This window comes from Lytechinus pictus, chromosome 1 (assembly GCF_037042905.1).
Source record: "Lytechinus pictus isolate F3 Inbred chromosome 1, Lp3.0, whole genome shotgun sequence".
Classification (NCBI taxonomy): domain Eukaryota; kingdom Metazoa; phylum Echinodermata; class Echinoidea; order Temnopleuroida; family Toxopneustidae; genus Lytechinus; species Lytechinus pictus.
The window spans coordinates 22,769,318-22,792,928 of NC_087245.1; the positions used below are offsets into that span (position 1 = coordinate 22,769,318).

The 23,611-nt window shown below is 35.7% G+C and overlaps 1 long non-coding RNA gene across 3 annotated transcripts in view; it reads right to left on the minus strand.

Moving 5' to 3' along the window:
* Nucleotides 1-474: 474 nt before the first annotated feature.
* LOC129259493 (uncharacterized) overlaps nucleotides 475-23,611 on the minus strand; it is a 45,298-nt gene continuing 22,161 nt past the window's right edge. For all 3 annotated transcript variants that reach the window (XR_010293340.1, XR_010293339.1, XR_008584355.2), the window contains exons 14-23: nucleotides 21,765-21,919; nucleotides 20,055-20,265; nucleotides 19,684-19,888; nucleotides 17,539-17,693; nucleotides 15,829-16,039; nucleotides 15,458-15,662; nucleotides 13,313-13,467; nucleotides 11,608-11,818; nucleotides 11,237-11,441; nucleotides 475-8,958 (exon numbers count right to left, since the gene is read on the minus strand). This is a non-coding gene — a long non-coding RNA (uncharacterized LOC129259493). The remainder of the gene's footprint in view (nucleotides 8,959-11,236; nucleotides 11,442-11,607; nucleotides 11,819-13,312; nucleotides 13,468-15,457; nucleotides 15,663-15,828; nucleotides 16,040-17,538; nucleotides 17,694-19,683; nucleotides 19,889-20,054; nucleotides 20,266-21,764; nucleotides 21,920-23,611) is intronic.

Genomic DNA, 23,611 nt, shown 5'->3' on the forward strand with positions numbered 1-23,611 from the left:
GGACTTGACCCGTTGCAAGCCAATATGTGACATTGTTGCCACGACCTTGAAAATACCTGTGTATAAATTTGGCATATAGAATGCAGGTGTATTAAAAATAATGGTGGGGGGGGGGGGAGAGGATGATGAATAAACAAAATTGTAAAACTGGGGGTAATCTGGAACAATGTAACTTTTGGCTTGCAAAAGGGTTACATGACACTTGCTCCTGTAACAACTGCTCCTACAGAAAATCCACAAATTAATACCGACCTTTGACCTCAAAACCAACCCCATTCATCATCCTTACATTCTAACACAAACGTCCTATTCACAACTCTAACCATACATTAGTGTAGGAGCAATTGTTGCAGGAGTGAATGTCACCACACACAGGGGGGGGGGGGGGAGGTGGTGAAGGGGCTAATGGATAAAAACAGGGTGGTAAAGTGACTTATATTGGTACACAAATAAGTAGAAATGAAAACAAAAATATTCATTTTCAATGGAATTTATTGTTTCTTTTTATTAAAAAAAATGATTAAAAAAAAAATGGCCGACAGCCAAGAAGATTCACCCAAGTTGGGAGGTTGCCATAGCAACTGACCTTGATTCAATGGAGCAAACCCGAACACCCTCACAAAATGGCCGCCAGTCTGATCTGAGCTGGGGTCTCCAAGACAAAATCACACAATACATGACATCACTACCAATTGTCCTATTTTTAAGTGTACAGGGCGGGGTGCTGGACACTGCCATACATGACATACAATACCCATATACAGTAGGTGCTTTATTTACAAGTTCAATGATACTTTGTGTAGCCAAGTGTACGAAAGACAATGCACTGGTTTTGGTTCCCTTCTATTTACCCTAACCACCCCCTTCCCCCTTCTCCCCTCTTCTATCTGCTCTTTGCCATATGACCCCCCTCTCCCATCCCCCCTTGGTCTGCTTGAATAATGCCACCACCTCATTTGAATGGCCAGGGAGCTCCTTTCCTCACTACCACCCCCCTCTACGCCCTTTTCTCTTTTCTACAGTTTTACCAGTTAATCCATTAAATTGTAGTCTCACTCCATACCTCCCTGTACCATCCACCCAGGGGAAGCATTTCATAAAGATTTTTGTCAGTGACTTTCACCAACAGATGTTATGAGCTCTTGTGAATCACTGCATCTGATTGGTCAAAAGCAAATTAGTCAGTGATAATCACTGACAAATCTCCTCATGAAGAGCTTCCCAAATCTGCCAATCTTCCTTTATTTCACATCATTTCAACATTTAAAAACATGACTGATATTAAAATGTTCTAAAAAAAATAATTATGCCGTATTATTACTAATAATTTTCATATTTTAAATTTTCAATAAAAAATTTATTGCATCATTTCAGAATTGTCTATTTGTATCTTTGATTATCATTTTTTCATTATTGTTATTCATTTTTTTTTTGGGGGGGGGCTATTCTTTTGAAATTTGTAATAAAAAATATATTGCATCATTCCTAATTGTCTTTTTGCATCATTGTTACTAATACTAATTTTTATTAATTTATTCATTTTATTACTTTATTCTTTTTTTGGGGGGGCTATTATTTTTAAATAAGCAGTAGCCTGAGCAGATGGGAAATATTACAACTTTGCAAATAAATGCACTGTTTTTCTGTACATATAAAATTGCGTTTCTCTCAACGTCAATAAACACTTTAATTTTTTCTTTTTTTGTTAATATTTGATGATTTCTTTCTTGTTATTTTTTATTGTTTCCCCTTCATTCATTCACCATAATACAAGAACCAAATGTGGTTTGCGTATGCATCCAACACTTCTTCCACACAATTTTGAGAGACAAAGCTATTGCATTCAGAATGATAAGATAATGTGAATCTAGATCTAACAGGTTGAACCCTCAAGATAGGCTCGTCCTGAGGAAGTGCACTTTATATCCCACAATGCACCATCAATCATCACAGTACAATGCATGTTCCCTAGTAGTGAAGCGCAATGTCAAATTTCTGAGACAACATCCAACAAACTTTACAAAACTCCTTCCAGAATGGAGGTAAATGCAGCCGAAAGATTAAAGAATTGAGAAATGGCACCAGATAAAAATTTCCAAAGCTCATTTCAGACTAGATGTAGGAATCTATTTCTTCAGGCAAAAGGTGAATGACAACAATTTTCCAGAATAAATGTCTAATTTCAGACGGCACCAAATAGAATTTCCAAAACTCGTACCAGATGGATGTTGGAAACCGTTGTAACAATCTACGAGAAGTCATCCAATTACACTCCTTTACCTTCAAACTTAAACAATCAAATCTGGATTAATTCTAGGCTAGATGGCCCCTGCGTCCATGCCATGATTATTGATCCATGTGAGAATGTTGCTGATTAAGGCTGTTAAAGGTACGTCAATCCTCTTTAATTGAATACCATTGTCAAGTCTCGGAGAATCATTCGCTCTGACCCCTTGAGGGTGATGGCACCATGTGCGGATGCTGATGAAGCTCTTCAAAGAATTTACAAACATCTTTCATTGACCACCATGGTCAGAACTCACAGGTCTCAAAGAGTCATCCTACCCTTGGCTCCTTCCCGTCGGCAATGTCACAATCCTCTGCGACAACAGTAGGTAAAGCCCGACCACAAATTTTTCAGGTTTGCCCAAATAGCAGCTCTGCTTTGGACTGGTTTTTAAAGCACAGGCGAGAGAGAATGTAAATTTGAAAGAAAAACTCACCAACAAAATCAGATTATGCCAAGTTCCATCAAATGCCTTCCCAAATGCACAACCTTTTTTTTTTAATTCAGCCAAGTGAATAAATGCAAATTGTCTTCCAGAAAGGATATGACTTAAAATATTCCCCAAGGAAAAACCACCAGACAACACAATGACTGAAAATGGAGAGTTTAGTATGTTGATAATCTGATGGATCACTGCCCTGCCTACAGACTGAAATGATGTAGATGAATTCCAGATGGCAATAAGCTTAGATAGCATTGATCATGCAGATCAGAGTGCTGAGATTTCTACGAAATGATACAATGATCATCATCATCCAGATCACCTGTAAGGCACCATGTACTACCAGAACAATCAAAGGCACAGACCCCTCGACAGGGCTCTCATCTTACAAAGAGTTATGATTGATCCGATCAATCTCAAGTACTTGGAAATCCATCAATGTCTTAATTTTTCTTTAAGACAAAGAGAAGCATACTGAATTGTCAAGAAAACAGTGAATATATGAATATACACGATTTCTAGAAAATATTTTGAACATTTAATTTTAGATATTGATGTTGCTGGCTTTCCATAGTTGCGACTGATCGGATCAATCGCAGCTCTTTGTAAGACGGGGCCCAGTTATCACCATTTGAATTTCTAGTCATTCAATTTTCATGATGGTTTGAAGAGCACTGGATACCAACAAATAGGCTGAAAAAGAATACTATTCCTCTTAGTCAGAAAGTACTTGAGGATTATCGCAACATTACCAAATTTTCAAACACCAAAGACCAAAATGTCACATGCAATTGAGACATTACTCCATAATTCAGCACCGCTCTCTTCAACCATAGACCAACAGTTTGTCTCTTCTCTTCGTTGGGGTGCAAACTGGTTCTTGATCGACAATGATCACTGCCACCAAGCCCAAAAGCCATCTTGGCTAAACTGCTCCATCAAACGTATTTAACAAACGTGAAAAAGGGCCAATACAAAGTATACTGACAAGGGTTAACTCGAAACATTACAGTGGGCAAGGCTCTTGAACAATGGCTTGACAAGTAAAAACCACTTGCTGAAAAAAATTTGACATTGCACTTCTAAAACTAGATTCCATACCAACTTGTACTGCGGTGATTGATGAAACATGTTTTTTTTTATACATTGTGGAAAAACCATTGAAGCACACAATCCTCACTAAAGTGGGTTAAACTTTTTATCCAAACTTGTGTAGAAGCCAATTTTTTTTTTTTTTTTGCAGACGAACCGATATTGAGAAGCCACCTTCATCACATTATCATTATCATCCAACACAGGTCTGGCTAAATCTCTCGCATTATGTGTTTACATGATGGATACACACTTGGCATTTAAAAAAAAAAATCAAGTTTACGGTGAATGGGGATAGGACCAAACAGTTTTTAAAATTAACTTACATTAGTCTCTCCAAAAAATTAACATGTACAGAAAAAGGGAATAGATTTATTGCAAAACAATTCACACTGCTCTATCATGGCTTTTGCAATTAATATAGAATTAATGAAATCAAAATCTTTGAATATATATAAATTTCCTTTTGAATTATTTCTTTATGTCTTAATTAGCAAATTATTATATCAGTCATGGCAGATGTTGAAACAGTGTGAAACAAAGATGAATTTCGAACAGCAGCTAGAGCAGATAGTACAGGGAGGAATATAAAGAAAGACAGCAATCAATGGATCAACAGATACTGCAAGTATTTTTAAGGTAGGAAAGAAATTTCATCAAAATTGCCTTTAGGAGTATTGTATTGATAGATTTTCATGAAAAGAATTGGATGCCAAAGATGAAAGAAAATTACATTCATTAAAAAAAGGATGCAAATTAAAAGCCCAATGGGGGTGAAACCACTGCCCATACTTTCTCTAATAATTTTTCCCTGAGAGTAATAATTTCTGGAAACCCAATGGCATTGTCTTGCATACTCTAGGCTACACAAAATATCAATGAAATTAGAAATAAAGCACTTACATTTAATATGGATGTGGTATACCATGCACAGCAGTGTCCAGTGTCCTTCTCTCTACACTGAAAAATAGAACTCTTGGCAGTGATGTCACCAATTGTGTGATTCTGGCAGGAAGACCCCAGCTCAAACCAGACAGGAAGCCATATTTGTGAGGTGTCGGGCTTACTCCATCAATCAATGAGGTCAACTGCTACAGTCCTCCAACTTGGATGAATCTTCTCAGCTGCCGGCCTTACAATTTTTAATGAAAATTTACAAAAAATATGAAAATCATGGATACAAAGCAAGTATAGAGTACAGACAATCATAAACTACAGGGACAGTGATTTTTCCTTTAAAAAATTGTCTTTCTGTTTCTGGAAACCTGTAACTCCATTTCAAACTTGATCTTAAGTGGTAATTCTGTTTTTTCATAGAAAGTGAACACAACAATAACATGAATTCCGTTTTGCAAAGGAAAATTCAATTAATTTTCACATGAAAAGTTAAGAACCAAAACGGCTTTTCGATTTTGATTAACCGGTGATTAGAAAATCACTGTCCCGATATAGGGCAGGTCCAAGCTATTTAATATTATATGTGGCATACATGACATATCAAAGGGGTGTTTCACATAAATTTATCTGTGACTACAAACTCCCTCTTAAATTTCTACTTGTGTATGGAAAATTGGTAGGATACAATTGGATCACGTTCATGGAATGTGATTTACTACGTATCATCAATGAGATTGCTCATTAAATATCCTGTGTCTGTTTGCACTTTATACGCAGGATTTTAGTCACACTTATTTGTGAAACACCCCCTTTTCCTGTTTTCCTAGAGTAATAGAGTGATAAACTTTGCATAAATTTGAAATGATCTGATGATATAAAACAAAAAAAACTTTCCCACTATATATGGAGCATGTTTTCTTAATAAAAATCTCCTTCACTACTAGAACTATAATATAATGGAATATTTGAAAGAAACCAGTGCAAAGCCAATGGCAGTCTCACCTGCATTAAGTTGCAATTCAACATGGCAGCATGGTTGACTTTGTGAATAATAATAATAATAGTGCTTCATATTGAGATCTTTAAGCACTCTACATTATTACTTATAAGAGCCTTTAAATTACAATTATTTTACATTCTAAATTATTGTGCTAATATTAAATATACATTACAAGACATGAGAGTGAAATGTCATCTCTTTCCCATTTACCCTCTGAATATATACAATGTAATAATTCAAGGCAATGGAGGGACAATTGTCTCTATTACACTCTCATTTATGTTGATTTTTTTTTGGGGGGGCTTTAAATTTATATTACCCATTTTTGCAGTCACACAGAAACGTTCCATGTGGCAAAATGACCTTGTCCTAAACATATTGAATTTTCATCTAATATTCATGTGAAAATGTATGTACACATGCAACTTTTACTTTACAGATACAGACTTCAAGGGATAAGGAAATGAAAAGATATGAATAGTAAGTATCTACTAATGAAGCTACAATAAAATATAGTCTCCTAGATGATAGGATAGCCCCCAAAATTCACCAATCACTGAAATAGCCACCAGAAAATGAAGGGGGAAATGTCCTGTATGCTTTATTGACCGGCCTTAACCCCCCTACTGTGGTTTTAAATATTTGGTACCTTTTCTCCCATCTCTATTTAAGAAATGTTCCCTAATGCAAAATGGCCAGTCCTAAACATATTGAGAATTTATATAATATTCATGTGAAAATAAACATACACATGCAACTTTTACTTAACAGATACCAGGCTACAAGGGAAAAGGAAATGAAAAGATATGATTAGTTAGCATTTCCTTAGGAAGCTATGATAGAATATACTCCTTTATAAATGACAGGATAGCCCTGAAAATCCACCAATCACCGATATGTGAGAAAAGCCACAAGAAAATAAAAATGATTTCCTACTATCACTACTACAGACTGAACAAGCACTGAATGATCATAATGCAACCAAAGTATGCCAACACCGTAACTATATATATTTAGGCCGGGATGAGGTTGTAAAACATTCCCCTTTTAAACATATATTGCAATAGCAAAGTCTCTTGCAATTTCTGAGACCAAATTGGCAGTCATGCAAAATGTTCTAAATTTATGTAAAACTTCATGAGTGCATGCCAAAATTGCTCAAAAATGAATCCAATCCAATCCAATGTAAAGTTTTCGTAAAAAGAAAATTCATAAAAGTATTTATTTACTTTTACTGCCTAAAATCATTATTTCTTGCTGTTTAAAATCAGAAGTTTTATCTTGACTTTTTTCATGCAGTATTTTTGTAACACATGAAACCTTTGCTGTGAGGTTTTATGGTATATATTTCTTTTTCTTCTAGCACATATTGAGACACAACAATGGCCATTTAAAGCTACTCACTTTTTGTGACCAAGAGTTGGGCTGAAGGTTCTTAAAAAAAACAGCTAAAAAAATTATTTCATTTAGAAGTTCAATGCACTTTGTGTTTTCAACTAAGATTCTATACATATGGGTCATTATGAAATCAAGGTAAAGCCATTCGTCTTACATAGGAAAAAAAAAGTTTTTGTGTTTAATAAAATGATAAACCTTTTACAGGCATAACAAATATTCATATTAGTAACATCACTTTATGATATTCTGTACAAATAAAATAAGCCTTTTTACACAAATGGCTATTAAAATAGATAATAGTGAAAATGAGAATGCCTGTATTATAAACCCTCTTGTACTACATGTAATAATTGATGAAATTCAACAGAACATATAAAATTCATGGAAAAATAAGAATTATATAGACATACCAAAAAAAAATTGGGGGGGGGGGAGTGTGCTAAACTAATCTACGACAAGTAGATCCAGGGTAAAAAACCAGAGATAAAACTCAATAGGGAAAAACTCTGGAAAACCTTTGGATCCACTTTTGCAGAATAGTCAACACACACAAAAAAAAGCAAATACAAACTACATAGGGGAAATGAAGTAGTCTCCATGACTATTTACTGGGCCAAATGAAGTCATCATTTTATTTCTAATAGAGAAAAAGCCATTCATCCCTTCAAACTTAACCCTACCTACCCGGGGGAGGGGAGATCTTTTATCTCCCCTCAACATTTTATGCAATAAATCTGTAATGCAAAAGATTGCACTGCAACGTTTCACGACTATTTTCCTTCCAATTTTCGCGCAATTTTTAGATCACATTTGTGAAGGCCGGGTAAGCAGTTCCGGAGTTGTGCAACATTTCGTAAAAGTGATTTCACATACAAATCTAAAGCAAATCCTATGTAGCCAAACTTCATAAATATGTAATATTCTAATTGTACTGATTGGAAAAATAGATTTCATGTATTTATGACTGAAAAAGTGTTGTTTTATCGAAAAAAAATGAAAACTTTAAGTTGAAAAATACATAAGAAATTCATAAAAAAATTATATCACCATTTTTCAAATTTTATGGATTTGATTACAATCTTATAACGAGTGTCCAGGCTAAAATTTACATGTAGGTGTTTAAAAGTTATATTAAAGATCAACCACTGAATTATAAATTTATTTATCAATTAGTATAATTACATTAATAAGATATAAATTTGTATGATTTTGCTAAAACTATTTAACTATCCAATTTGGGAGATTTCTTCATAGGTGAGGTGTTTGAATTTTTTATCATATCATGATCCCAACAGAGATCTGAAGAGGGAGAGATCACAAAAGCGCCCCCCCCCCCTCCCCCGGGCTATGCAAATTTCAAAATAGCCTAGGCTTAAAAGCATTATTTTACTCAAGGAAAACATTAATACAAGTTACAAAGAAGGCATTTGTAAATGAAACAAAAGATAATCAGATACTATCGGTAAAGAAGTAATAGCTTGGACCTGCTCCTTGGATTGACACAAACGCAAAAGTCATAAAAAATATAACAAAATGGGTTCATGAGTAGCAAATGTACTAGTATATGCCAGTCACCAAGTTAATACTAAAATATTTAGACTGCCTGCTATTTGGTTAAGCATTACGATTTACATGACAAAAACTCCTGAATTAAATAGAAAACCTGAATTTGACTTCTAGAAAACGATGTTACTTCCTCCAGACATATGGGCACTGTCACACAGAAGCCGTCTTCTTAGCATCTGTTGCAAGGTTGGTTGATAGGTCCTTTGTGTTTGGCAAGATAACCAGGGGGTCAGAATCCTTTGTCCCTCTTCTAGCATTCTCTCCCTTCAGCTTAAGCTGAAATGACACAAAAGTGAAATGATCAATGATAATATGCTGAGTAATAAAATAACACTTAATCAATATCGATCCCTTCTTCCATTACGGAGGCAGTATGAAAGCATATTATCAATGGTAATATGCTGAGTAATAAAATAACACTTTATCAATATCGATCCCTTCTTCCATTGAGGAGGACTCTACATGCTCTACATTCAAAAGCTGCCTCAAAACTCATTTGTTTAAGCGGTTCTATGATTGAGACAGTCAACATAATAGCTTTAATCCTCTCTCATCTTTGTCTATTTTTCTATTAAGCGCATAGAGACGCCATGGGCAGTGATATGCGTTATACAAGCAACGTCATATTATTTATTATTATTAATAATTAGTCAATAATCAACCAAAATTACACGGATGCATCTTAGAAATGGGTTTTGCACACAAATATTTATAATTGTTTAGTTGATTTGAACGCTTGATTACGTATGTGAACAGTCACCCCAAAACCAACAATAAGTTGCTAGGAAGGTTCTCTGTAAATTACCCAAATTGTAATATTTGGTCTTCAAAAAAAATTTAGCTTATAAGATTAATTCTTGCTCTTCATACTGTCAAGATTTGAAGTTGCCAAGTTGAATGAAAATTAAGATATAAGAGTTTCTTTTGCACCATTTTTTGCGGACTGCTTGAAAGTTTCACTGATATTGCAGAATGTGCACATGTCATTATTAAGTGAACCTTGACCTTCAAACTTTGTTCTCTGAAGCTCTCGCAGAATTTCTTCCGCATTCAATCAAGTACTTGTGAGGGTTATTGTTAATCAATTTTGACAAGTTTTATATTATTTTAACTCTTAGGATGTGCTTGTTAAAGATCAATTAAATTAAATCTAAAAATATGTTTTGAATGACTAATTGTCAGTTTTGGGGGCCTGGTCAAAAATAATGGTCAATGTAAGCAAGTGCAAAATTTAGACCCACAACCAAACAACCACTTAGCTGTTTTATAGGGTTCCAATCAGAAGAGTGGGAAACCTCTCAAGAAAAGATGTTTCATGGCCAAAAATATGTTGCCAAGGAATTCATTTTACTTTTGGCAGGAACATGCCATACCCAAGAACACTGTAGCAATACCTCTCGGTTGTGACCAGAGTTTGCTTTGCCCCAAACACTGACTTCAGTATTCAACATCACACATGTACTTGAACAATATAACATATCTGATTTGAGCTAGGTTTTCTCCGGATATAACATTACAGAAAAGACATCAATCGACCACCCTAGAGTAGACCTCAACCTTGAAATATGGGTTCCATATTGTTCCTGTTCCTCCTCTTGGAATATTAACCTATTATATTAAATATTGAATTTAAATTTGTATTTAACTTAAAAAAGGAAATTCTCAATAAATTTGAAACAAAATCCCTGTAACAACTCCCACCTTCATCCTCACATGCACGTCAAAAGAGAAATTATTTTAGGGTTTGTCAGTAATTTTCACTGACAGATGTTATAAGCTACATCAATCCTTGCATCTGATCCCGGAGGGGCCACTTCCATTAACGAGTGGATACCATGCGCGACCATGAGGTCTTGAAGAGCAGCCTAAACACGTATTTTCTATATTCTGAGAATGCACCCCTTAACAAGAATTGGCGTGCCTACCCTTAACAAGTATTGGAAACAAATACTATTGGCTAGTATTCCCAGAATTGAGCCCCTAAACCAGTACAGTGATGTATTTTCCATATTCTGAAAATGCACCCCTTAACAAGTATTGGAAACAAAACGATACTCTTGGCAAGTATTTCCTGAAATGAACCCCTAAACAAGTACAGCGATATTTTATTGATGTGTCACGGGTCCGTCAGTTGTCGGTTTTACCTTTACACACCATTATTTTGGTTTAGTACGGTCACACCTCGCGCTAATCGAACTCTAAACACGTATTGTTGGGGCAAAAGGACATCCTTTATAAAACATTTTGATTTTGTTTTATCATCCCCGCATATTTGACCTAAGCACGTATATTTTTCTGAGCAAAATAGATACTCTTTTTTCAATATTTTTATGTTTTTGACACCCTTTTCACGTTACGTACATAATACGCCCTATCTTGAAATAGACATCCTTTTTACGTGTTTTTTGGTCGCGCATGGTATCCACCCGTCAATGTAAGTGGCCCCCCCCCCCCCTGCCATCTGATTGGCTGACAGCAAATTAAAGTCAGTGAAATACACTGACAAAAACCTTTCATGAAAATCTCCCCTGAAATATGACGTTGTTTTACTTACCATTTGAGGTTTATTAGTCTGCAGCCTGACCTACGGAACGATAGACAGCCGTCTGCTGGGTGGGCGGGACACTGGACTATTGGCGGGCGATGAGGATGCAGAAAAGCTGATTGGTTGATATAGTGGCTAAGTTTACACAGAGGCAGCACAGGAGAGGCATTACCCCCTGGGTGTGAAGGCATCGATGATCTCCCATCAGAGACACCTGTAAACAATGAGATTTAAGGAAAGAAAAATTTTCACTGACACGCGTTAAAGCTACAGGACATTTATGCATTTGATTGGCTAAATGCAAATTAAAGACAGTGAAAATCAAAGACAAAAGCTTTCATGAAACACTCTCCTAAAATAGGATGTAGTTTAATACTTACCACCTGAAATTATAGATCTTTAGCCAGACCTGGGGATCAACAGACAGCTGTCTGCTGGGTGGGCAGGGCACTGGACTATGGGCGGGTGATGAGAATGCAGAGAAGCTGATTGGTTGGCTGGTATAGTTGCTATGGCTGTCTACCGAGGGACAACAGGGGAGGGGCCACACCTGCAGGTAAGGGGGCATTGATGATCACCTGTCAGCGACACCTGGTAAACAATGAATGTAGAGGGTTGGTCATTAAAGTGAATTATATACAAGAAACTCTATGATTTTACTTCTTAATTTGGTTGTACACACATCACTTGTCCTCCAACTTTATATCTATATGATTTGTTGATTTTCTTTGATAATCTCGCGATTCTTTTTTTCAACCAATGTTTGGAATTCAAATGAAGCAATCTTCTAAAGCTAGCTCACCTACAGATACTTAAAATCATATGAATTGACATTATTATTTAAATATTTATACAATTTTTATGACAAAATTATCCTTGCGTCCCTGATGCGTACGTTCGGGCGCTACAGTGATAAAAATACAGTGGTTGCTCTCCTAGTCATATATTCTTTGAAAGAGATTAATAATCTAGAATGAGATCTTTAAATTGCTGAAAAGTCTGCCATTCCGTTTCTGTAATGTCTGCTTTTGGAAAACAAGATATAATTCTTGCGGGATCCAGTAAGAAATCATTAATCATTGACCGATAAATATTACATGCAATCAGTTACAATAACTCCCTACCTCTTGTAAATTTTATTGTATTTTGCCAAAGAAGTTAACACTAAAAACAATAAGAGAATTTTCAGAATACCTTTTATCTCGATATGTTATCTTGCGCAAAGAGAAATTTATGCTTTGCGCATACTTTAGCTATGACATCATGCGCCCTCAGTGAAAGTTACAAGAAATGTTACAAGAATGGTTTTAAAAGATTTCACAGTATATAAATTTTATTGTAACAGTGAAGATACACAAGAAAATTTGTCTTTATTGAAAATACAATTTTCAGAATACTGTCCTCGGAATGTTAAGAAGTTTATTGCAAATGTCTTGTCCCCATACCAATACACACAAAATGAGGAAAGGTAAGGGATGTTTACTGCATTACTTGGAATAATACAAATTTTTATTTGTAATGATAGATGGTATGGGTAAAGGGCAAATGAATAAAAAAAATGCCTTCACCCTGAATTGAACCAAGGGTCTCCAACTGGATATCTATTGCTTCACCAATAAACCAAGATATTTACCATATTTAGTCTTAAGTTCTTATCTAACCAAGTGCTCTGTGTGAATTGTGCAAGCAATTTTTTTCACAAACCAGCATACCGACTATTAAAGCACAGATTAAACAAAACTTGTCTTTAAAAAAAAAATCATTTGTTGTGTCTCTAGGAAAATAGGCAGATGAACGATCCTAAGACAATTCACAAAAAGTTCGGTATTCAAAACATAATTTGAATTAGCAAAATATTTAAAAGCATTTATTTCAGAGACATATTTTCACATTGCAAGCCTGCTGGCTGTATATATTGTCAGCAGGGTCCCGCAATACAAAGGTTAGATATTGATCTCACGCTTGATTTTAACGATTGATTGCACATTGTATTCAATGGAATCAATCGTGGAAAATGTTTTACTATCATTGCTAAGCTTTGTGTTACGGGTCCCAGATCATATAAAATACATGCTCTTGACTTACATTCTTAATTCAAATACAGTCTTCCATAGACTTCACTATCTCTGTAGCCTCTGTTTTGCAAGGTCGATAGGTCCTTTGCGTTTGGCAATATAACCAGTAGGTCAAAATCCCTTTGTCCCTCTTGTACATGCTCTCCCTTGTTATAACTGCTAAAGCTGAAATGACACAAAAGTGAAATGATCAATTAATACAAAAACACTTTGACAATATTTAGTCAATAATCAACCATAATAGCAAGGATAAATCTTGAAAATGGGTTTTGTAACACAAATATTTATAATTGTAGTTTAGTTGATTTGAATGCGTGATTTCATATCTGACCAGTCACCCCAAACCAACAATGAGTTGCTAGGAAGGTTCTCTGTAAATAGCCAAAATAGTATTAATGTTTGGTCTTCAAAAAGCATAAATTTGACAATTAGCTTATCTAAAATATTAATTTTTGCTCTTCATACGGTCAAGATTTGAAGTTGCCAAGTTGAATGAAAATGAGGATATAAGAGTTTCTTTTGCACCACTTTTTGAGAACTGCTTGAAAGTTTCACTGATATTGCAGAACGTGCACATTTCATGCTTGAGTGAACCCTGACCTTCAAACTTTGTTTTATGAAGCTCTTGCAGAATTTCTTCTGCATTCAATCAAGTACTTGTGAGGGTTATTGTTAATCAATTTTGACAAGTTTTATATCATTTCAACTCTTAGGATGTGCTTGTTAAAGATCAATTAAATTAAATCTAAAAATTTGTTTTGAACGACTAATTGTCAGTTTTGGGGGGCTGGTCACATATAATGGTCAATGTAAGCAAGTGCAAAATTTAGACCCACAACCAACCACTTGGCTGTTTTATAGGGTTCCAATCAGAAGAGTGGGAAACCTCTCAAGAAAAGATGTTTCATGGCCAAAAATATGTAGCCAAGGAATTCATTTTACTTTTGGCAGGAACATGCCATACCCAAGAACACTGTAGCGATACCTCTCTGTTGTGACCAGAGTTTGCTTTGCCCCAAACACTGACTTCAGTATTCAACATCACACATGTACTTGAACAATATAACATATCTGATTTGAGCTAGGTTTTCTCCGGATATAACATTACAGAAAAGACATCAATCGACCACCCTAGAGTAGACCTCAACCTTGAAATATGGGTTCCTATTGTTCCTGTTCCTCCTCTTGGAATATTAACCTATTATATTAAATATTGAATTTAAATTTGTATTTAACTTAAAAAAGGAAATTCTCAATAAATTTGAAACAAAATCCCTGTAACAACTCCCACCTTCATCCTCACATGCATGTCAAAAGAGAAATTATTTTAGGGTTTGTCAGTAATTTTCACTGACAGATGTTATAAGCTACATCAATCCTTGCATCTGATCCCGGAGGGGCCACTTCCATTAACAAGTGGATACCATGCGCGACCATGGGGTCTTGAAGAGCCGCCTAAACACGTATTTTCTATATTCTGAGAATGCACCCCTTAACAAGTATTGGCGTGTGAAACCCTACCCTTAACAAGTATTGGAAACAAATACTATTGGCAAGTATTCCCAAAATTGAGCCCCTAAACCAGTACAGTGATAACAGTGATGTATTTTCCATATTCTGAAAATGCACCCCTTAACAAGTATTGGAAACAAAACGATACTCTTGGCAAGTATTTCCTGAAATGAACCCCTAAACAAGTACAGCGATATTTTATTGATGTGTCACGGGTCCGTCAGTTGTCGGTTTTACCTTTACACACCATTATTTTGGTTTAGTACGGTCACACCTCGCGCAAATCGAACTCTAAACACGTAGTGTTGGGGCAAAAGGACATCCTTTATAAAAATTTTTTATTTTGTTTTATCATCCCCGCATATTTGACCCTAAACACGTATATTTTTCCGAGCAAAATAGATACTCTTTTTTCAATATTTTTTGTGATTTTGACACCCTTTTCACGTTACGTACGTAATATGCCCTGAAATAGACATCCTTTTTACATGTTTTTTGGTCGCGCATGGTATCCACCTGTCAATGTAAGTGGCCCCCCCCCCCCGGCCATCTGATTGGCTGACATAAAATAAAAGTCAGTGAAATACACTGACAAAAACCTTTCATGAAAATCTCCCCTGAAATATGACGTTGTTTTACTTACCATTTGAGGTTTATTAGTCTGCAGCCTGACCTACGGAACGATAGACAGCCGTCTGCTGGGTGGGCGGGACACTGGACTATTGGCAGGCGATGAGGATGCAGAAAAGCTGATTGGTTGATATAGTGGCTAAGTTTACACAGAGGCAGCACAGGAGAGGCATTACCCCCTGGGTGTGAAGGCATCGATGATCTCCCATCAGAGACACCTGTAAACAATGAGATTTAAGGAAACAAAAATTTTCACTGACACGCGTTAAAGCTACAGGACATTTATGCATTTGATTGGCTAAATGCAAATTAAAGACAGTGAAAATCAAAGACAAAAGCTTTCATGAAACACTCTCCTAAAATAGGATGTAGTTTAATACTTACCACCTGAAGTTATAGATCTTTAGCCAGACCTGGGGATCAACAGACAGCTGTCTGCTGGGTGGGCGGGGCACTGGACTATGGGCGGGTGATGAGAATGCAGAGAAGCTGATTGGTTGGCTGGTATAGTTGCTATGGCTGTCTACCGAGGGACAACAGGGGAGGGGCCACACCTGCGGGTAAGGGGGCATTGATGATCACCTGTCAGAGACACCTGGTAAACAATGAATGTAGAGGGTTGGTCATTAAAGTGAATTATATACAAGAAACTCTATGATTTTACTTCTTAATTTGGTTGTACACACATCACTTGTCCTCCAACTTTATATCTATATGATTTGTTGATTTTCTTTGATAATCTCGATTCGAGTATATCTTTTTTTTAACCAATGTTTGGAATTCAAATGAAGCAATCTTTTAAAGCTAGCTCACCTACAGATACTTAAAATCATATGAATTGACATTATTATTTAAATATTTATACAATTTTTATGACAAAATTATCCTTGCGTCCCTGATGCGTACGTTCGGGCGCTACAGTGATAAAAATACAGTGGTTGCTCTCCTAGTCATATATTCTTTGAAAGAGATTAATAATCTAGAATGAGATCTTTAAATTGCTGAAAAGTCTGCCAATCCGTTTCTGTAATGTCTGCTTTTGGAAAACAAGATATAATTCTTGCGGGATCCAGTAAGAAATCATTAATCATTGACCGATAAATATTACATGCAATCAGTTACAATAACTCCCTACCTCTTGTAAATTTTATTGTATTTGCCAAAGAAGTTAACACTAAAAACAATAAGAGAATTTTCAGAATACCTTTTATCTCGATATGTTATCTTGCGCAAAGAGAAATTTATGCTTTGCGCATACTTTAGCTATGACATCATGCGCCCTCAGTGAAAGTTACAAGAAATGTTACAAGAATGGTTTTAAAAGATTTCACAGTATATAAATTTTATTGTAACAGTGAAGATACACAAGAAAATTTGTCTTTATTGAAAATACAATTTTCAGAATACTGTCCTCGGAATGTTAAGAAGTTTATTGCAAATGTCTTGTCCCCATACCAATACACACAAAATGAGGAAAGGTAAGGGATGTTTACTGCATTACTTGGAATAATACAAATTTTTATTTGTAATGATAGATGGTATGGGTAAAGGGCAAATGAATAAAAAAAATGCCTTCACCCTGAATTGAACCAAGGGTCTCCAACTGGATATCTATTGCTTCACCAATAAACCAAGATATTTACTATATTTAGTCTTAGGTTCTTATCTAACCAAGTGCTCGGTGTGAATTGTGCAAGCAAATTTTTTCACAAACCAGCATACCGACTATTAAAGCACAGATTAAACAAAACTTGTCTTAAAAAAAAAATCATTTGTTGTGTCTCTAGGAAAATAGGCAGATGAACGATCCTAAGACAATTCACAAAAAGTTCGGTATTCAAAACATAATTTGAATTAGCAATATATTTAAAAGCATTTATTTCAGAGACATATTTTCACATTGCAAGCCTGCTGGCTGTATATATTGTCAGCAGGGTCCCGCAATACAAAGGTTAGATATTGATCTCACGCTTGATTTCAACGATTGATTGCACATTGTATTCAATGGAATCAATCGTGGAAAATGTTTTACTATCATTGCTAAGCTTTGTGTTACGGGTCCCAGATCATATAAAATACATGCTCTTGACTTACATTCTTAATTCAAATACAGTCTTCCATAGACTTCACTATCTCTGTAGCCTCTGTTTTGCAAGGTCGATAGGTCCTTTGCGTTTGGCAATATAACCAGTAGGTCAAAATCCCTTTGTCCCTCTTGTACATGCTCTCCCTTGTTATAACTGCTAAAGCTGAAATGACACAAAAGTGAAATGATCAATTAATACAAAAACACTTTGACAATATTTAGTCAATAATCAACCATAATAGCAAGGATAAATCTTGAAAATGGGTTTTGTAACACAAATATTTATAATTGTAGTTTAGTTGATTTGAATGCGTGATTTCATATCTGACCAGTCACCCCAAACCAACAATGAGTTGCTAGGAAGGTTCTCTGTAAATAGCCAAAATAGTATTAATGTTTGGTCTTCAAAAAGCATAAATTTGAAAATTAGCTTATCTAAAATATTAATTTTTGCTCTTCATACGGTCAAGATTTGAAGTTGCCGAGTTGAATGAAAATGAGGATATAAGAGTTTCTTTTGCACCACTTTTTGAGAACTGCTTGAAAGTTTCACTGATATTGCAGAACGTGCACATTTCATGCTTGAGTGAACCCTGACCTTCAAACTTTGTTTTATGAAGCTCTTGCAGAATTTCTTCTGCATTCAATCAAGTACTTGTGAGGGTTATTGTTAATCAATTTTGACAAGTTTTATATCATTTCAACTCTTAGGATGTGCTTGTTAAAGATCAATTAAATTAAATCTAAAAATATGTTTTGAACGACTAATTGTCAGTTTTGGGGGGCTGGTCACATATAATGGTCAATGTAAGCAAGTGCAAAATTTAGACCCACAACCAACCACTTGGCTGTTTTATAGGGTTCCAATCAGAAGAGTGGGAAACCTCTCAAGAAAAGATGTTTCATGGCCAAAAATATGTAGCCAAGGAATTCATTTTACTTTTGGCAGGAACATGCCATACCCAAGAACACTGTAGCGATACCTCTCTGTTGTGACCAGAGTTTGCTTTGCCCCAAACACTGACTTCAGTATTCAACATCACACATGTACTTGAACAATATAACATATCTGATTTGAGCTAGGTTTTCTCCGGATATAACATTACAGAAAAGACATCAATCGACCACCCTAGAGTAGACCTCAACCTTGAAATATGGGTTCCTATTGTTCCTGTTCCTCCTCTTGGAATATTAACCTATTATATTAAATATTGAATTTAAATTTGTATTTAACTTAAAAAAGGAAATTCTCAATAAATTTGAAACAAAATCCCTGTAACAACTCCCACCTTCATCCTCACATGCATGTCAAAAGAGAAATTATTTTAGGGTTTGTCAGTAATTTTCACTGACAGATGTTATAAGCTACATCAATCCTTGCATCTGATCCCGGAGGGGCCACTTCCATTAACAAGTGGATACCATGCGCGACCATGGGGTCTTGAAGAGCCGCCTAAACACGTATTTTCTATATTCTGAGAATGCACCCCTTAACAAGTATTGGCGTGTGAAACCCTACCCTTAACAAGTATTGGAAACAAATACTATTGGCAAGTATTCCCAAAATTGAGCCCCTAAACCAGTACAGTGATAACAGTGATGTATTTTCCATATTCTGAAAATGCACCCCTTAACAAGTATTGGAAACAAAACGATACTCTTGGCAAGTATTTCCTGAAATGAACCCCTAAACAAGTACAGCGATATTTTATTGATGTGTCACGGGTCCGTCAGTTGTCGGTTTTACCTTTACACACCATTATTTTGGTTTAGTACGGTCACACCTCGCGCAAATCGAACTCTAAACACGTAGTGTTGGGGCAAAAGGACATCCTTTATAAAAATTTTTTATTTTGTTTTATCATCCCCGCATATTTGACCCTAAACACGTATATTTTTCCGAGCAAAATAGATACTCTTTTTTCAATATTTTTTGTGATTTTGACACCCTTTTCACGTTACGTACGTAATATGCCCTGAAATAGACATCCTTTTTACATGTTTTTTGGTCGCGCATGGTATCCACCTGTCAATGTAAGTGGCCCCCCCCCCCCGGCCATCTGATTGGCTGACATAAAATAAAAGTCAGTGAAATACACTGACAAAAACCTTTCATGAAAATCTCCCCTGAAATATGACGTTGTTTTACTTACCATTTGAGGTTTATTAGTCTGCAGCCTGACCTACGGAACGATAGACAGCCGTCTGCTGGGTGGGCGGGACACTGGACTATTGGCAGGCGATGAGGATGCAGAAAAGCTGATTGGTTGATATAGTGGCTAAGTTTACACAGAGGCAGCACAGGAGAGGCATTACCCCCTGGGTGTGAAGGCATCGATGATCTCCCATCAGAGACACCTGTAAACAATGAGATTTAAGGAAACAAAAATTTTCACTGACACGCGTTAAAGCTACAGGACATTTATGCATTTGATTGGCTAAATGCAAATTAAAGACAGTGAAAATCAAAGACAAAAGCTTTCATGAAACACTCTCCTAAAATAGGATGTAGTTTAATACTTACCACCTGAAGTTATAGATCTTTAGCCAGACCTGGGGATCAACAGACAGCTGTCTGCTGGGTGGGCGGGGCACTGGACTATGGGCGGGTGATGAGAATGCAGAGAAGCTGATTGGTTGGCTGGTATAGTTGCTATGGCTGTCTACCGAGGGACAACAGGGGAGGGGCCACACCTGCGGGTAAGGGGGCATTGATGATCACCTGTCAGAGACACCTGGTAAACAATGAATGTAGAGGGTTGGTCATTAAAGTGAATTATATACAAGAAACTCTATGATTTTACTTCTTAATTTGGTTGTACACACATCACTTGTCCTCCAACTTTATATCTATATGATTTGTTGATTTTCTTTGATAATCTCGATTCGAGTATATCTTTTTTTTAACCAATGTTTGGAATTCAAATGAAGCAATCTTTTAAAGCTAGCTCACCTACAGATACTTAAAATCATATGAATTGACATTATTATTTAAATATTTATACAATTTTTATGACAAAATTATCCTTGCGTCCCTGATGCGTACGTTCGGGCGCTACAGTGATAAAAATACAGTGGTTGCTCTCCTAGTCATATATTCTTTGAAAGAGATTAATAATCTAGAATGAGATCTTTAAATTGCTGAAAAGTCTGCCAATCCGTTTCTGTAATGTCTGCTTTTGGAAAACAAGATATAATTCTTGCGGGATCCAGTAAGAAATCATTAATCATTGACCGATAAATATTACATGCAATCAGTTACAATAACTCCCTACCTCTTGTAAATTTTATTGTATTTGCCAAAGAAGTTAACACTAAAAACAATAAGAGAATTTTCAGAATACCTTTTATCTCGATATGTTATCTTGCGCAAAGAGAAATTTATGCTTTGCGCATACTTTAGCTATGACATCATGCGCCCTCAGTGAAAGTTACAAGAAATGTTACAAGAATGGTTTTAAAAGATTTCACAGTATATAAATTTTATTGTAACAGTGAAGATACACAAGAAAATTTGTCTTTATTGAAAATACAATTTTCAGAATACTGTCCTCGGAATGTTAAGAAGTTTATTGCAAATGTCTTGTCCCCATACCAATACACACAAAATGAGGAAAGGTAAGGGATGTTTACTGCATTACTTGGAATAATACAAATTTTTATTTGTAATGATAGATGGTATGGGTAAAGGGCAAATGAATAAAAAAAATGCCTTCACCCTGAATTGAACCAAGGGTCTCCAACTGGATATCTATTGCTTCACCAATAAACCAAGATATTTACTATATTTAGTCTTAGGTTCTTATCTAACCAAGTGCTCTGTGTGAATTGTGCAAGCAAATTTTTTCACAAACCAGCATACCGACTATTAAAGCACAGATTAAACAAAACTTGTCTTAAAAAAAAAATCATTTGTTGTGTCTCTAGGAAAATAGGCAGATGAACGATCCTAAGACAATTCACAAAAAGTTCGGTATTCAAAACATAATTTGAATTAGCAATATATTTAAAAGCATTTATTTCAGAGACATATTTTCACATTGCAAGCCTGCTGGCTGTATATATTGTCAGCAGGGTCCCGCAATACAAAGGTTAGATATTGATCTCACGCTTGATTTCAACGATTGATTGCACATTGTATTCAATGGAATCAATCGTGGAAAATGTTTTACTATCATTGCTAAGCTTTGTGTTACGGGTCCCAGATCATATAAAATACATGCTCTTGACTTACATTCTTAATTCAAATACAGTCTTCCATAGACTTCACTATCTCTGTAGCCTCTGTTTTGCAAGGTCGATAGGTCCTTTGCGTTTGGCAATATAACCAGTAGGTCAAAATCCCTTTGTCCCTCTTGTACATGCTCTCCCTTGTTATAACTGCTAAAGCTGAAATGACACAAAAGTGAAATGATCAATTAATACAAAAACACTTTGACAATATTTAGTCAATAATCAACCATAATAGCAAGGATAAATCTTGAAAATGGGTTTTGTAACACAAATATTTATAATTGTAGTTTAGTTGATTTGAATGCGTGATTTCATATCTGACCAGTCACCCCAAACCAACAATGAGTTGCTAGGAAGGTTCTCTGTAAATAGCCAAAATAGTATTAATGTTTGGTCTTCAAAAAGCATAAATTTGAAAATTAGCTTATCTAAAATATTAATTTTTGCTCTTCATACGGTCAAGATTTGAAGTTGCCGAGTTGAATGAAAATGAGGATATAAGAGTTTCTTTTGCACCACTTTTTGAGAACTGCTTGAAAGTTTCACTGATATTGCAGAACGTGCACATTTCATGCTTGAGTGAACCCTGACCTTCAAACTTTGTTTTATGAAGCTCTTGCAGAATTTCTTCTGCATTCAATCAAGTACTTGTGAGGGTTATTGTTAATCAATTTTGACAAGTTTTATATCATTTCAACTCTTAGGATGTGCTTGTTAAAGATCAATTAAATTAAATCTAAAAATATGTTTTGAACGACTAATTGTCAGTTTTGGGGGGCTGGTCACATATAATGGTCAATGTAAGCAAGTGCAAAATTTAGACCCACAACCAACCACTTGGCTGTTTTATAGGGTTCCAATCAGAAGAGTGGGAAACCTCTCAAGAAAAGATGTTTCATGGCCAAAAATATGTAGCCAAGGAATTCATTTTACTTTTGGCAGGAACATGCCATACCCAAGAACACTGTAGCGATACCTCTCTGTTGTGACCAGAGTTTGCTTTGCCCCAAACACTGACTTCAGTATTCAACATCACACATGTACTTGAACAATATAACATATCTGATTTGAGCTAGGTTTTCTCCGGATATAACATTACAGAAAAGACATCAATCGACCACCCTAGAGTAGACCTCAACCTTGAAATATGGGTTCCTATTGTTCCTGTTCCTCCTCTTGGAATATTAACCTATTATATTAAATATTGAATTTAAATTTGTATTTAACTTAAAAAAGGAAATTCTCAATAAATTTGAAACAAAATCCCTGTAACAACTCCCACCTTCATCCTCACATGCATGTCAAAAGAGAAATTATTTTAGGGTTTGTCAGTAATTTTCACTGACAGATGTTATAAGCTACATCAATCCTTGCATCTGATCCCGGAGGGGCCACTTCCATTAACAAGTGGATACCATGCGCGACCATGGGGTCTTGAAGAGCCGCCTAAACACGTATTTTCTATATTCTGAGAATGCACCCCTTAACAAGTATTGGCGTGTGAAACCCTACCCTTAACAAGTATTGGAAACAAATACTATTGGCAAGTATTCCCAAAATTGAGCCCCTAAACCAGTACAGTGATAACAGTGATGTATTTTCCATATTCTGAAAATGCACCCCTTAACAAGTATTGGAAACAAAACGATACTCTTGGCAAGTATTTCCTGAAATGAACCCCTAAACAAGTACAGCGATATTTTATTGATGTGTCACGGGTCCGTCAGTTGTCGGTTTTACCTTTACACACCATTATTTTGGTTTAGTACGGTCACACCTCGCGCAAATCGAACTCTAAACACGTAGTGTTGGGGCAAAAGGACATCCTTTATAAAAATTTTTTATTTT